The 14,432-nt window shown below is 48.6% G+C and overlaps 1 protein-coding gene across 1 annotated transcript in view; it reads left to right on the top strand.

The window, feature by feature from the left end:
• UTP14A (UTP14A small subunit processome component) overlaps positions 1-14,432 on the top strand; it is a 385,668-nt gene that overhangs the window by 363,853 nt on the left and 7,383 nt on the right. The window lies entirely within an intron of this gene.

Here is a 14,432-nt window from a genome sequence, read left to right as displayed (position 1 = left end):
GGAAAAGGCAACCAAAAACCTTGAGGCCAGCCAACAGCTCCAGAAGTTTTGGTATGACCAAAAGGCTGCACTGGTTGAGTTCCAACCAGGGCAGAAAGTCTGGGTTCTGGAGCCTGTGGCTCCCAGGGCACTCCAGGACAAATGGAGTGGCCCTTACCCAGTACTAGAGAGGAAGAGTCAGGTCACCTACTTGGTGGACCTGGGCACAAGCAGGAGCCCCAAAAGGGTGATCCATGTAAACCGCCTTAAGCTCTTCCACGACAGGGCTGATGTCAATCCGTTGATGGTAACAGATGAGGATCAGGAGGCAGAGAGTGAACCTCTCCCTGATCTTCTGTCATCAGACCCAAAAGATGGTACAGTAGATGGAGTGATCTACTCAGACACCCTCTCTGGCCAACAACAAGCTGATTGTAGGAGAGTCCTACAACAGTTTCCTGAACTCTTCTCCTTAACCCCTGGTCAGACACACCTGTGTACCCATGATGTGGACACAGGAGACAGCATGCCTGTCAAGAACAAAATCTTTAGACAGTCTGACCATGTTAAGGAAAGCATCAAGGTGGAAGTCCACAAGATGCTGGAATTGGGAGTCATTGAGCGCTCTGACAGCCCCTGGGCTAGCCCAGTGGTCTTAGTCCCCAAACCTCACACCACAGATGGAAAGAAAGAGATGAGGTTTTGTGTGGACTACAGAGGGCTCAATTCTGTCACCAAGACAGATGCTCATCCAATTCCAAGAGCTGATGAGCTCATTGATAAATTAGGTGCTGCCAAATTCCTAAGTACCTTTGACTTGACAGCAGGGTACTGGCAAATAAAAATGGCACCTGGAGCAAAAGAAAAGACAGCATTCTCCACACCTGATGGGCATTATCAGTTTACTGTTATGCCCTTTGGTTTAAAGAATGCCCCTGCCACCTTCCAAAGGTTGGTGAATCAAGTCCTTGCTGGCTTGGAGTCCTTTAGCACAGCTTATCTTGATGATATTGCTGTCTTTAGCTCCACCTGGCAGGATCACCTGGTCCACCTGAGGAAGGTTTTGAAGGCTCTGCAATCTGCAGGCCTCTCTATCAAGGCATCCAAATGCCAGATAGGGCAGGGAACTGTGGTTTACTTGGGACACCTTGTAGGTGGAGGCCAAGTTCAGCCACTCCAACCCAAGATCCAGACCATTCTGGACTGGGTAGCTCCAAAAACCCAGACTCAAGTCAGGGCATTCCTTGGCTTGACTGGGTATTACAGGAGGTTTGTGAAGGGATATGGATCCATTGTGACAGCCCTCACTGAACTCACCTCCAAGAAAATGCCCAAGAAAGTGAACTGGACTGTGGACTGCCAACAGGCCTTTGACACCCTGAAACAAGCAATGTGCTCAGCACCAGTTCTCAAAGCTCCAGATTATTCTAAGCAGTTCATTGTGCAGACTGATGCCTCTGAACATGGGATAGGGGCAGTTTTGTCCCAAACAAATGATGATGGCCTTGACCAGCCTGTTGCTTTCATTAGCAGGAGGTTACTCCCCAGGGAGCAGCGTTGGAGTGCCATTGAGAGGGAGGCCTTTGCTGTGGTTTGGTCCCTGAAGAAGCTGAGACCATACCTCTTTGGGACTCACTTCCTAGTTCAAACTGACCACAGACCTCTCAAATGGCTGATGCAAATGAAAGGTGAAAATCCTAAACTGTTGAGGTGGTCCATCTCCCTACAGGGAATGGACTTTATAGTGGAACACAGACCTGGGACTGCCCATGCCAATGCAGATGGCCTTTCCAGGTTCTTCCACTTAGAAAATGAAGACTCTCTTGGGAAAGGTTAGTCTCATCCTCTTTCGTTTGGGGGGGGGGTTGTGTAAGGAAATGCCTCCTTGGCATGGTTGCCCCCTGACTTTTTGCCTTTGCTGATGCTATGTTTACAATTGAAAGTGTGCTGAGGCCTGCTAACCAGGCCCCAGCACCAGTGTTCTTTCCCTAACCTGTACTTTTGTATCCACAATTGGCAGACCCTGGCATCCAGATAAGTCCCTTGTAACTGGTACTTCTAGTACCAAGGGCCCTGATGCCAAGGAAGGTCTCTAAGGGCTGCAGCATGTCTTATGCCACCCTGGAGACCTCTCACTCAGCACAGACACACTGCTTACCAGCTTGTGTGTGCTAGTGAGGACAAAACGAGTAAGTCGACATGGCACTCCCCTCAGGGTGCCATGCCAGCCTCTCACTGCCTATGCAGTATAGGTAAGACACCCCTCTAGCAGGCCTTACAGCCCTAAGGCAGGGTGCACTATACCATAGGTGAGGGTACCAATGCATGAGCATGGTACCCCTACAGTGTCTAAACAAAACCTTAGACATTGTAAGTGCAGGGTAGCCATAAGAGTATATGGTCTGGGAGTCTGTCAAACACGAACTCCACAGCACCATAATGGCTACACTGAAAACTGGGAAGTTTGGTATCAAACTCCTCAGCACAATAAATGCACACTGATGCCAGTGTACATTTTATTGTAAAATACACCCCAGAGGGCACCTTAGAGGTGCCCCCTGAAACTTAACCGACTATCTGTGTAGGCTGACTAGTTTTAGCAGCCTGCCACAAACCGAGACATGTTGCTGGCCCCATGGGGAGAGTGCCTTTGTCACTCTGAGGCCAGTAACAAAGCCTGCACTGGGTGGAGATGCTAACACCTCTCCCAGGCAGGAATTGTCACACCTGGCGGTGAGCCTCAAAGGCTCACCTCCTTTGTGCCAACCCAGCAGGACACTCCAGCTAGTGGAGTTGCCCGCCCCCTCCGGCCAGGCCCCACTTTTGGCGGCAAGGCCGGAGAAAATAATGAGAATAACAAGGAGGAGTCTCTGGCCAGTCAGGACAGCCCCTAAGGTGTCCTGAGCTGAGGTGACTCTAACTTTTAGAAATCCTCCATCTTGCAGATGGAGGATTCCCCCAATAGGGTTAGGATTGTGACCCCCTCCCCTTGGGAGGAGGCACAAAGAGGGTGTACCCACCCTCAGGGCTAGTAGCCATTGGCTACTAACCCCCCAGACCTAAACACGCCCTTAAATTTAGTATTTAAGGGCTACCCTGAACCCTAGAAAATTGGATTCCTGCAACTACAAGAAGAAGGACTGCCTAGCTGAAAACCCCTGCAGCGGAAGACCAGAAGACGACAACTGCCTTGGCTCCAGAAACTCACCGGCCTGTCTCCTGCCTTCCAAAGATCCTGCTCCAGCGACGCTTTCCAAAGGGACCAGCGACCTCGACATCCTCTGAGGACTGCCCCTGCTTCGAAAAGACAAGAAACTCCCGAGGACAGCGGACCTGCTCCAAGAAAAGCTGCAACTTTGTTTCCAGCAGCTTTAAAGGACCCTGCAAGCTCCCCGCAAGAAGCGTGAGACTTGCAACACTGCACCCGGCGACCCCGACTCGGCTGGTGGAGATCCAACACCTCAGGAGGGACCCCAGGACTACTCTGATACTGTGAGTACCAAAACCTGTCCCCCCTGAGCCCCCACAGCGCCGCCTGCAGAGGGAATCCCGAGGCTTCCCCTGACCGCGACTCTTTGAACCTAAAGTCCCGACGCCTGGGAGAGACCCTGCACCCGCAGCCCCCAGGACCTGAAGGACCGGACTTTCACTGGAGAAGTGACCCCCAGGAGTCCCTCTCCCTTGCCCAAGTGGAGGTTTCCCCGAGGAATCCCCCCCTTGCCTGCCTGCAGCGCTGAAGAGATCCCGAGATCTCTCATAGACTAACATTGCGAACCCGACGCTTGTTTCTACACTGCACCCGGCCGCCCCCGCGCCGCTGAGGGTGAAATTTCTGTGTGGACTTGTGTCCCCCCCGGTGCCCTACAAAACCCCCCTGGTCTGCCCTCCGAAGACGCGGGTACTTACCTGCAAGCAGACCGGAACCGGGGCACCCCCTTCTCTCCATTCTAGCCTATGTGTTTTGGGCACCACTTTGAACTCTGCACCTGACCGGCCCTGAGCTGCTGGTGTGGTGACTTTGGGGTTGTTCTGAACCCCCAACGGTGGGCTACCTTGGACCAAGAACTGAACCCTGTAAGTGTCTTACTTACCTGGTAAAACTAATCAAAACTTACCTCCCCTAGGAACTGTGAAAATTGCTCTAAGTGTCCACTTTTAAAACAGCTATTTGTCAATAACTTGAAAAGTATACATGCAATTTTGATGATTTGAAGTTCCTAAAGTACTTACCTGCAATACCTTTCGAATGAGATATTACATGTAGAATTTGAACCTGTGGTTCTTAAAATAAACTAAGAAAAGATATTTTTCTATATAAAAACCTATTGGCTGGATTTGTCTCTGAGTGTGTGTACCTCATTTATTGTCTATGTGTATGTACAACAAATGCTTAACACTACTCCTTGGATAAGCCTACTGCTCGACCACACTACCACAAAATAGAGCATTAGTATTATCTATTTTTACCACTATTTTACCTCTAAGGGGAACCCTTGGACTCTGTGCATGCTATTCCTTACTTTGAAATAGCACATACAGAGCCAACTTCCTACATTGGTGGATCAGCGGTGGGGTACAAGACTTTGCATTTGCTGGACTACTCAGCCAATACCTGATCACACGACAAATTCCAAAATTGTCATTAGAAATTGATTTTTGCAATTTGAAAAGTTTTCTAAATTCTTAAAAGACCTGCTAGGGCCTTGTGTTAGATCCTGTTTAGCATTTCTTTTAGAGTTTAAAAGTTTGTAAAAGTTTGAATTAGATTCTAGAACCAGTTTTAGTTTCTTAAAAAGTATTCCAACTTTTAGAAGCATAATGTCTAGCACAGATGTGAATGTGGTGGAACTCGACACCACACCTTACCTCCATCTACAGATGAGAGAGCTAAGGTCACTCTGTAAAATAAAGAAAATAGCAATGGGCCCCAAACCTACCAAAGTACAGTTCCAGGAGCTTTTGGCAGAGTTTGAAAAGGCCAACCCCTCTGAGGATGGCAACTCAGAGGATGAAGATAGTGACTTGGAGGGAAATTCCCCCCCTCCAGTCCTACTTAGGGAGAGCAGGGCTTCTCAAGCCCTGACTCCACAAATAATAGTCAGAGATGCTGGTTCCCTCACAGGAGGGACCAACAACTCTGAAATCACTGAGGATAACTCCAGTGAAGAGGACATCCAGTTAGCCAGGATGGCCAAAAGATTGGCTTTGGAAAGACAGATCCTAGCCATAGAGAGGGAAAGACAAGAGATGGGCCTAGGACCCATCAATGGTGGCAGCAACATAAATAGGGTCAGAGATTCTCCTGACATGTTGAAAATCCCCAAAGGGATTGTAACTAAATATGAAGATGGTGATGACATCACCAAATGGTTCACAGCTTTTGAGAGGGCTTGTGTAACCAGAAAAGTGAACAGATCTCACTGGGGTGCTCTCCTTTGGGAAATGTTCACAGGAAAGTGTAGGGATAGACTCCTCACACTCTCTGGACAAGATGCAGAATCTTATGACCTCATGAAGGGTACCCTGATTGAGGGCTTTGGATTCTCCACTGAGGAGTACAGGATTAGGTTCAGGGGGGCTCAAAAAAACTTTAAAAGATCGGCTGGTACACAAGAGATCTCTCCCCTCCCACATCTAGACAAGAAACACTATGGAACTTACCATCTGTCAGGGGTCATTTCCCAAGTGAGTTGTGTGGGTTCTGTGCATTTACAAAACATACAACACACCCAAACAGAGGACTTGGCAGTCCATGAGAAGTACGGCAGTACACAAATTGCAATAGTGCAAGCTCATCTATCTGATCACCTGCCCCTGTAGTCTCCGGTATGTAGGGATGACAACCACGAAGGCCAGGGTTTGCATCACGGAACACTGAAGCACCACTAGGTGTAAGCGGAACCCAACCAAGCTGACAAGACATTTTCTTTAAAAAGGACACACAATAGATGAACTTTTTCGGACTGTACTTGACAAACCGACTATATCAACAGATGTCCTGGATGTGTCAGTTTTTGTATGCCAACGGTCAGCACTGGGTTTTCCAACTGAAGCGTTATGATGAGGGTCTAAACGATGACATCCTATGGACTTCTGGACCTAGGCGAAGGATAATGGGGTTTTCACTGGCTGTGTGATTATTAAAATAGTACCAGTGTCGAAACATAATTCTAAGACTAGCTGTAGGAAGTTGGCTCTGTATGTGCTATTTCAAAGTGAGGAATAGCATGCACAGAGTCCAAGGGTTCCCCTTAGAGGTAAAATAGTGGTAAAAATAGATAATACTAATGCTCTATTTTGTGGTAGTGTGGTCGAGCAGTAGGCTTATCCAAGGAGTAGTGTTAAGCATTTGTTGTACATACACATAGACAATAAATGAGGTACACACACTCAGAGACAAATCCAGCCAATAGGTTTTTATATAGAAAAATATCTTTTCTTAGTTTATTTTAAGAACCACAGGTTCAAATTCTACATGTAATAGCTCGTTCGAAAGGTATTGCAGGTAAGTACTTTAGGAACTTCAAATCATCAAAATTGCATGTATACTTTTCAAGTTATTGACAAATAGCTGTTTTAAAAGTGGACACTTAGTGCAATTTTCACAGTTCCTAGGGGAGGTAAGTTTTGATTAGTTTTTCCAGGTAAGTAAGACACTTACAGGGTTCAGTTCTTGGTCCAAGGTAGCCCACCGTTGGGGGTTCAGAGCAACCCCAAAGTCACCACACCAGCAGCTCAGGGCCGGTCAGGTGCAGAGTTCAAAGTGGTGCCCAAAACACATAGGCTAGAATGGAGAGGAGGGGGTGCCCCGGTTCCGGTCTGCTTGCAGGTAAGTACCCGCGTCTTCGGAGGGCAGACCAGGGGGGTTTTGTAGGGCACCGGGGGGGACACAAGTCCACACAGAAATTTCACCCTCAGCGGCGCGGGGGCGGCCGGGTGCAGTGTAGAAACAAGCGTCGGGTTTGTAATGGAAGTCAATGGGAGATCTAGGGATCTCTTCAGCGCTGCAGGCAGGCAAGGGGGGGGTTCCTCGGGGAAACCTCCACTTGGTCAAGGGAGAGGGACTCCTGGGGGTCACTCCTCCAGTGAAAGTCCGGTCCTTCAGGTCCTGGGGGCTGCGGGTGCAGGGTCTCTCCCAGGTGTCGGGACTTTGGATTCAAGGAGTCGCGGTCAGGGGAAGCCTCGGGATTCCCTCTGCAGGCGGCGCTGTGGGGGCTCAGGGGGGACAGGTTTTGGTACTCACAGTATCAGAGTAGTCCTGGGGTCCCTCCTGAGGCGTCGGATCTCCACCAGCCGAGTCGGGGTCGCCGGGTGCAGTGTTGCAAGTCTCACGCCTTTTGCGGGGAGCTGGCAGGGTTCTTTAAAGCTGCTGGAAACAAAGTTGCAGCTTTTCTTTGGAGCAGGTCCGCTGTCCTCGGGAGTTTCTTGTCTTTTTGAAGCAGGGGCAGTCCTCAGAGGATGTCGAGGTCGCTGGTCCCTTTGGAAGGCGTCGCTGGAGCAGGATCTTTGGAAGGCAGGAGACAGGCCGGTGAGTTTCTGGAGCCAAGGCAGTTGTCGTCTTCTGGTCTTCCTCTGCAGGGGTTTTTCAGCTAGGCAGTCCTTCTTCTTGTAGTTGCAGGAATCTAATTTTCTAGGGTTCAGGGTAGCCCTTAAATACTAAATTTAAGGGCGTGTTTAGGTCTGGGGGGTTAGTAGCCAATGGCTACTAGCCCTGAGGGTGGGTACACCCTCTTTGTGCCTCCTCCCAAGGGGAGGGGGACACAATCCTAACCCTATTGGGGGAATCCTCCATCTGCAAGATGGAGGATTTCTAAAAGTCAGAGTCACCTCAGCTCAGGACACCCTAGGGGCTGTCCTGACTGGTCAGTGACTCCTCCTTGTTGCTTTCTTTGTTCCCTCCAGCCTTGCCGCCAAAAGTGGGGGCTGTGGCCGGAGGGGGCGGGCAACTCCACTAAGCTGGAGTGTCCTGCTGGGCTGTGACAAAGGGGTGAGCCTTTGAGGCTCACCGCCAGGTGTCACAGCTCCTGCCTGGGGGAGGTGTTAGCATCTCCACCCAGTGCAGGCTTTGTTACTGGCCTCAGAGTGACAAAGGCACTCTCCCCATGGGGCCAGCAACATGTCTCTAGTGTGGCAGGCTGCTGGAACCAGTCAGCCTACACAGCTAGTTGGTTAAGTTTCAGGGGGCACCTCTAAGGTGCCCTCTGTGGTGTATTTTACAATAAAATGTACACTGGCATCAGTGTGCATTTATTGTGCTGAGAAGTTTGATACCAAACTTCCCAGTTTTCAGTGTAGCCATTATGGTGCTGTGGAGTTCGTGTTTGACAGACTCCCAGACCATATACTCTTATGGCTACCCTGCACTTACAATGTCTAAGGTTTTGTTTAGACACTGTAGGGGTACCATGCTCATGCACTGGTACCCTCACCTATGGTATAGTGCACCCTGCCTTAGGGCTGTAAGGCCTGCTAGAGGGGTGTCTTACCTATACTGCATAGGCAGTGAGAGGCTGGCATGGCACCCTGAGGGGAGTGCCATGTCGACTTACTCGTTTTGTCCTCACTAGCACACACAAGCTGGCAAGCAGTGTGTCTGTGCTGAGTGAGAGGTCTCCAGGGTGGCATAAGACATGCTGCAGCCCTTAGAGACCTTCCTTGGCATCAGGGCCCTTGGTACTAGAAGTACCAGTTACAAGGGACTTATCTGGATGCCAGGGTCTGCCAATTGTGGATACAAAAGTACAGGTTAGGGAAAGAACACTGGTGCTGGGGCCTGGTTAGCAGGCCTCAGCACACTTTCAATTGTAAACATAGCATCAGCAAAGGCAAAAAGTCAGGGGGCAACCATGCCAAGGAGGCATTTCCTTACACAACCCCCCCCCAAACGAAAGAGGATGAGACTAACCTTTCCCAAGAGAGTCTTCATTTTCTAAGTGGAAGAACCTGGAAAGGCCATCTGCATTGGCATGGGCAGTCCCAGGTCTGTGTTCCACTATAAAGTCCATTCCCTGTAGGGAGATGGACCACCTCAACAGTTTAGGATTTTCACCTTTCATTTGCATCAGCCATTTGAGAGGTCTGTGGTCAGTTTGAACTAGGAAGTGAGTCCCAAAGAGGTATGGTCTCAGCTTCTTCAGGGACCAAACCACAGCAAAGGCCTCCCTCTCAATGGCACTCCAACGCTGCTCCCTGGGGAGTAACCTCCTGCTAATGAAAGCAACAGGCTGGTCAAGGCCATCATCATTTGTTTGGGACAAAACTGCCCCTATCCCATGTTCAGAGGCATCAGTCTGCACAATGAACTGCTTAGAATAATCTGGAGCTTTGAGAACTGGTGCTGAGCACATTGCCTGTTTCAGGGTGTCAAAGGCCTGTTGGCAGTCCACAGTCCAGTTTACTTTCTTGGGCATTTTCTTGGAGGTGAGTTCAGTGAGGGCTGTCACAATGGATCCATATCCCTTCACAAACCTCCTGTAGTACCCAGTCAAGCCAAGGAATGCCCTGACTTGAGTCTGGGTTTTTGGAGCTACCCAGTCCAGAATAGTCTGGATCTTGGGTTGGAGTGGCTGAACTTGGCCTCCACCTACAAGGTGTCCCAAGTAAACCACAGTTCCCTGCCCTATCTGGCATTTGGATGCCTTGATAGAGAGGCCTGCAGATTGCAGAGCCTTCAAAACCTTCCTCAGGTGGACCAGGTGATCCTGCCAGGTGGAGCTAAAGACAGCAATATCATCAAGATAAGCTGTGCTAAAGGACTCCAAGCCAGCAAGGACTTGATTCACCAACCTTTGGAAGGTGGCAGGGGCATTCTTTAAACCAAAGGGCATAACAGTAAACTGATAATGCCCATCAGGTGTGGAGAATGCTGTCTTTTCTTTTGCTCCAGGTGCCATTTTTATTTGCCAGTACCCTGCTGTCAAGTCAAAGGTACTTAGGAATTTGGCAGCACCTAATTTATCAATGAGCTCATCAGCTCTTGGAATTGGATGGGCATCTGTCTTGGTGACAGAATTGAGCCCTCTGTAGTCCACACAAAACCTCATCTCTTTCTTTCCATCTGTGGTGTGAGGTTTGGGGACTAAGACCACTGGGCTAGCCCAGGGGCTGTCAGAGCGCTCAATGACTCCCAATTCCAGCATCTTGTGGACTTCCACCTTGATGCTTTCCTTAACATGGTCAGACTGTCTAAAGATTTTGTTCTTGACAGGCATGCTGTCTCCTGTGTCCACATCATGGGTACACAGGTGTGTCTGACCAGGGGTTAAGGAGAAGAGTTCAGGAAACTGTTGTAGGACTCTCCTACAATCAGCTTGCTGTTGGCCAGAGAGGGTGTCTGAGTAGATCACTCCATCTACTGTACCATCTTTTGGGTCTGATGACAGAAGATCAGGGAGAGGTTCACTCTCTGCCTCCTGATCCTCATCTGTTACCATCAACAGATTGACATCAGCCCTGTCGTGGAAGAGCTTAAGGCGGTTTACATGGATCACCCTTTTGGGGCTCCTGCTTGTGCCCAGGTCCACCAAGTAGGTGACCTGACTCTTCCTCTCTAGTACTGGGTAAGGGCCACTCCATTTGTCCTGGAGTGCCCTGGGAGCCACAGGCTCCAGAACCCAGACTTTCTGCCCTGGTTGGAACTCAACCAGTGCAGCCTTTTGGTCATACCAAAACTTCTGGAGCTGTTGGCTGGCCTCAAGGTTTTTGGTTGCCTTTTCCATGTACTCTGCCATTCTAGAGCGAAGGCCAAGTACATAGTCCACTATGTCCTGTTTAGGCTCATGGAGAGGTCTCTCCCAGCCTTCTTTAACAAGGGCAAGTGGTCCCCTTACAGGATGACCAAACAGAAGTTCAAAGGGTGAGAACCCTACTCCCTTCTGTGGTACCTCCCTGTAAGCGAAAAGCAGACATGGCAGGAGGACATCCCATCTCCTTTTGAGTTTTTCTGGGAGCCCCATGATCATGCCTTTTAATGTCTTGTTGAATCTCTCAACTAAGCCATTAGTTTGTGGATGGTAAGGTGTAGTGAATTTATAAGTCACTCCACACTCATTCCACATGTGCTTTAGGTATGCTGACATGAAGTTGGTACCTCTGTCAGACACCACCTCCTTAGGGAAACCCACCCTGGTAAAGATACCAATGAGGGCCTTGGCTACTGCAGGGGCAGTAGTCGACCTAAGGGGAATAGCTTCAGGATACCTGGTAGCATGATCCACTACTACCAGGATATACATATTTCCTGAGGCTGTGGGAGGTTCCAGTGGACCAACTATGTCCACACCCACTCTTTCAAAGGGCACCCCCACCACTGGAAGTGGAATGAGGGGGGCCTTTGGATGCCCACCTGTCTTACCACTGGCTTGACAGGTGGGGCAGGAGAGGCAAAACTCCTTAACCATGTTGGACATATTGGGCCAGTAGAAGTGGTTGACTAACCTCTCCCACGTCTTGGTTTGTCCCAAATGTCCAGCAAGGGGAATGTCATGGGCCAATGTTAGGATGAACTCTCTGAACAGCTGAGGCACTACCACTCTCCTAGTGGCACCAGGTTTGGGGTCTCTGGCCTCAGTGTACAGGAGCCCATCTTCCCAATAGACCCTATGTGTTCCATTTTTCTTGCCTTTGGACTCTTCAGCAGCTTGCTGCCTAAGGCCTTCAAGAGAGGGACAGGTTTCTTGTCCCTTACACAGCTCTTCCCTTGAGGGTCCCCCTGGGCCTAAGAGCTCAACCTGATAAGGTTCAAGCTCCAAAGGCTCAGTTCCCTCAGAGGGCAGAACTTCTTCCCGAGAAGAGAGGTTCCCTTTCTTTTGCTGTGTTGCAGTTGGTTTCCCAACTGACTTTCCTGTTCTCTTGGTAGGCTGGGCCATTTTTCCAGACTCCAGCTCTACTTTTTCACCCTGTGCCTTGCACTGTGCTCTGGTTTTCACACACACCAGTTCAGGGATACCCAGCATTGCTGCATGGGTTTTTAGCTCTACCTCAGCCCATGCTGAGGACTCCAGGTCATTTCCAAGCAGACAGTCCACTGGGATATTTGAGGAGACCACCACCTGTTTCAGGCCATTGACCCCTCCCCATTCTAAAGTAACCATTGCCATGGGATGTACTTTTCTCTGATTGTCAGCGTTGGTGACTGTGTAAGTTTTTCCAGTCAGGTATTGGCCAGGGGAAACCAGTTTCTCTGTCACCATGGTGACACTGGCACCTGTATCCCTCAGGCCCTCTATTCTAGTCCCATTAATTAAGAGTTGCTGTCTGTATTTTTGCATGTTAGGCGGCCAGACAGCTAGTGTGGCTAAATCCACCCCACCCTCAGAAACTAGAGTAGCTTCAGTGTGGACCCTGATTTGCTCTGGGCACACTGTTGATCCCACTTGGAGACTAGCCATACCAGTGTTACCTGGATGGGAGTTTGGAGTGGAACCTTTCTTGGGACAGGCCTTGTCTCCAGTTTGGTGTCCATGCTGTTTACAGCTATGACACCAGGCCTTTTTGGGATCAAAGTTTTTACCCTTGTACCCATTGTTTTGTGAAGAGGCTCTGGGCCCACCCTCCTGTGCAGGTTTTTGGGGGCCTGTAGAAGACTCTTTACTATTTTTAGTTTTGGTTGTCTCATCACCCTTCTGCTGGGGAGTCTTTGTGACCCCTTTCTTTTGGTCACCCCCTGTTGAAGTCTTGGACACCCTTGTCTTGACCCAATGGTCCGCCTTCTTTCCCAATTCTTGGGGAGAAATTGGTCCTAGGTCTACCAGATGCTGATGCAGTTTATCATTGAAACAATTACTTAACAGGTGTTCTTTCACAAATAAATTGTACAGCCCATCATAATTACTTACACCACTGCCTTGAATCCAACCATCTAGTGTTTTCACTGAGTAGTCAACAAAGTCAACCCAGGTCTGGCTCGAGGATTTTTGAGCCCCCCTGAACCTAATCCTGTACTCCTCAGTGGAGAATCCAAAGCCCTCAATCAGGGTACCCTTCATGAGGTCATAAGATTCTGCATCTTGTCCAGAGAGTGTGAGGAGTCTATCCCTACACTTTCCTGTGAACATTTCCCAAAGGAGAGCACCCCAGTGAGATTTGTTCACTTTTCTGGTTACACAAGCCCTCTCAAAAGCTGTGAACCATTTGGTGATGTCATCACCATCTTCATATTTAGTTACAATCCCTTTAGGGATTTTCAACATGTCAGGAGAATCTCTGACCCTATTTATGTTGCTGCCACCATTGATGGGTCCTAGGCCCATCTCTTGTCTTTCCCTCTCTATGGCTAGGATCTGTCTTTCCAAAGCCAATCTTTTGGCCATCCTGGCTAACTGGATGTCCTCTTCACTGGAGTTATCCTCAGTGATTTCAGAGTTGTTGGTCCCTCCTGTGAGGGAACCAGCATCTCTGACTATTATTTGTGGAGTCAGGGCTTGAGAAGCCCTGCTCTCCCTAAGTAGGACTGGAGGGGGGGAATTTCCCTCCAAGTCACTATCTTCATCCTCTGAGTTGCCATCCTCAGAGGGGTTGGCCTTTTCAAACTCTGCCAACAGCTCCTGGAGCTGTACTTTGGTAGGTTTGGGGCCCATTGCTATTTTCTTTAGTTTACAGAGTGACCTTAGCTCTCTCATCTGTAGATGGAGGTAAGGTGTGGTGTCGAGTTCCACCACATTCACATCTGTGCTAGACATTATGCTTCTAAAAGTTGGAATACTTTTTAAGAAACTAAAACTGGTTCTAGAATCTAATTCAAACTTTTACAAACTTTTAAACTCTAAAAGAAATGCTAAACAGGATCTAACACAAGGCCCTAGCAGGTCTTTTAAGAATTTAGAAAACTTTTCAAATTGCAAAAATCAATTTCTAATGACAATTTTGGAATTTGTCGTGTGATCAGGTATTGGCTGAGTAGTCCAGCAAATGCAAAGTCTTGTACCCCACCGCTGATCCACCAATGTAGGAAGTTGGCTCTGTATGTGCTATTTCAAAGTGAGGAATAGCATGCACAGAGTCCAAGGGTTCCCCTTAGAGGTAAAATAGTGGTAAAAATAGATAATACTAATGCTCTATTTTGTGGTAGTGTGGTCGAGCAGTAGGCTTATCCAAGGAGTAGTGTTAAGCATTTGTTGTACATACACATAGACAATAAATGAGGTACACACACTCAGAGACAAATCCAGCCAATAGGTTTTTATATAGAAAAATATCTTTTCTTAGTTTATTTTAAGAACCACAGGTTCAAATTCTACATGTAATAGCTCGTTCGAAAGGTATTGCAGGTAAGTACTTTAGGAACTTCAAATCATCAAAATTGCATGTATACTTTTCAAGTTATTGACAAATAGCTGTTTTAAAAGTGGACACTTAGTGCAATTTTCACAGTTCCTAGGGGAGGTAAGTTTTGATTAGTTTTTCCAGGTAAGTAAGACACTTACAGGGTTCAGTTCTTGGTCCAAGGTAGCCCA

Source organism: Pleurodeles waltl, chromosome 2_1 (assembly GCF_031143425.1).
Source record: "Pleurodeles waltl isolate 20211129_DDA chromosome 2_1, aPleWal1.hap1.20221129, whole genome shotgun sequence".
In the NCBI taxonomy this organism is placed as follows: Eukaryota; Metazoa; Chordata; class Amphibia; order Caudata; family Salamandridae; genus Pleurodeles; species Pleurodeles waltl.
Note: the sequence above shows the minus strand (reverse complement) of the source record. Positions and strands in the feature narration are given on the sequence as shown.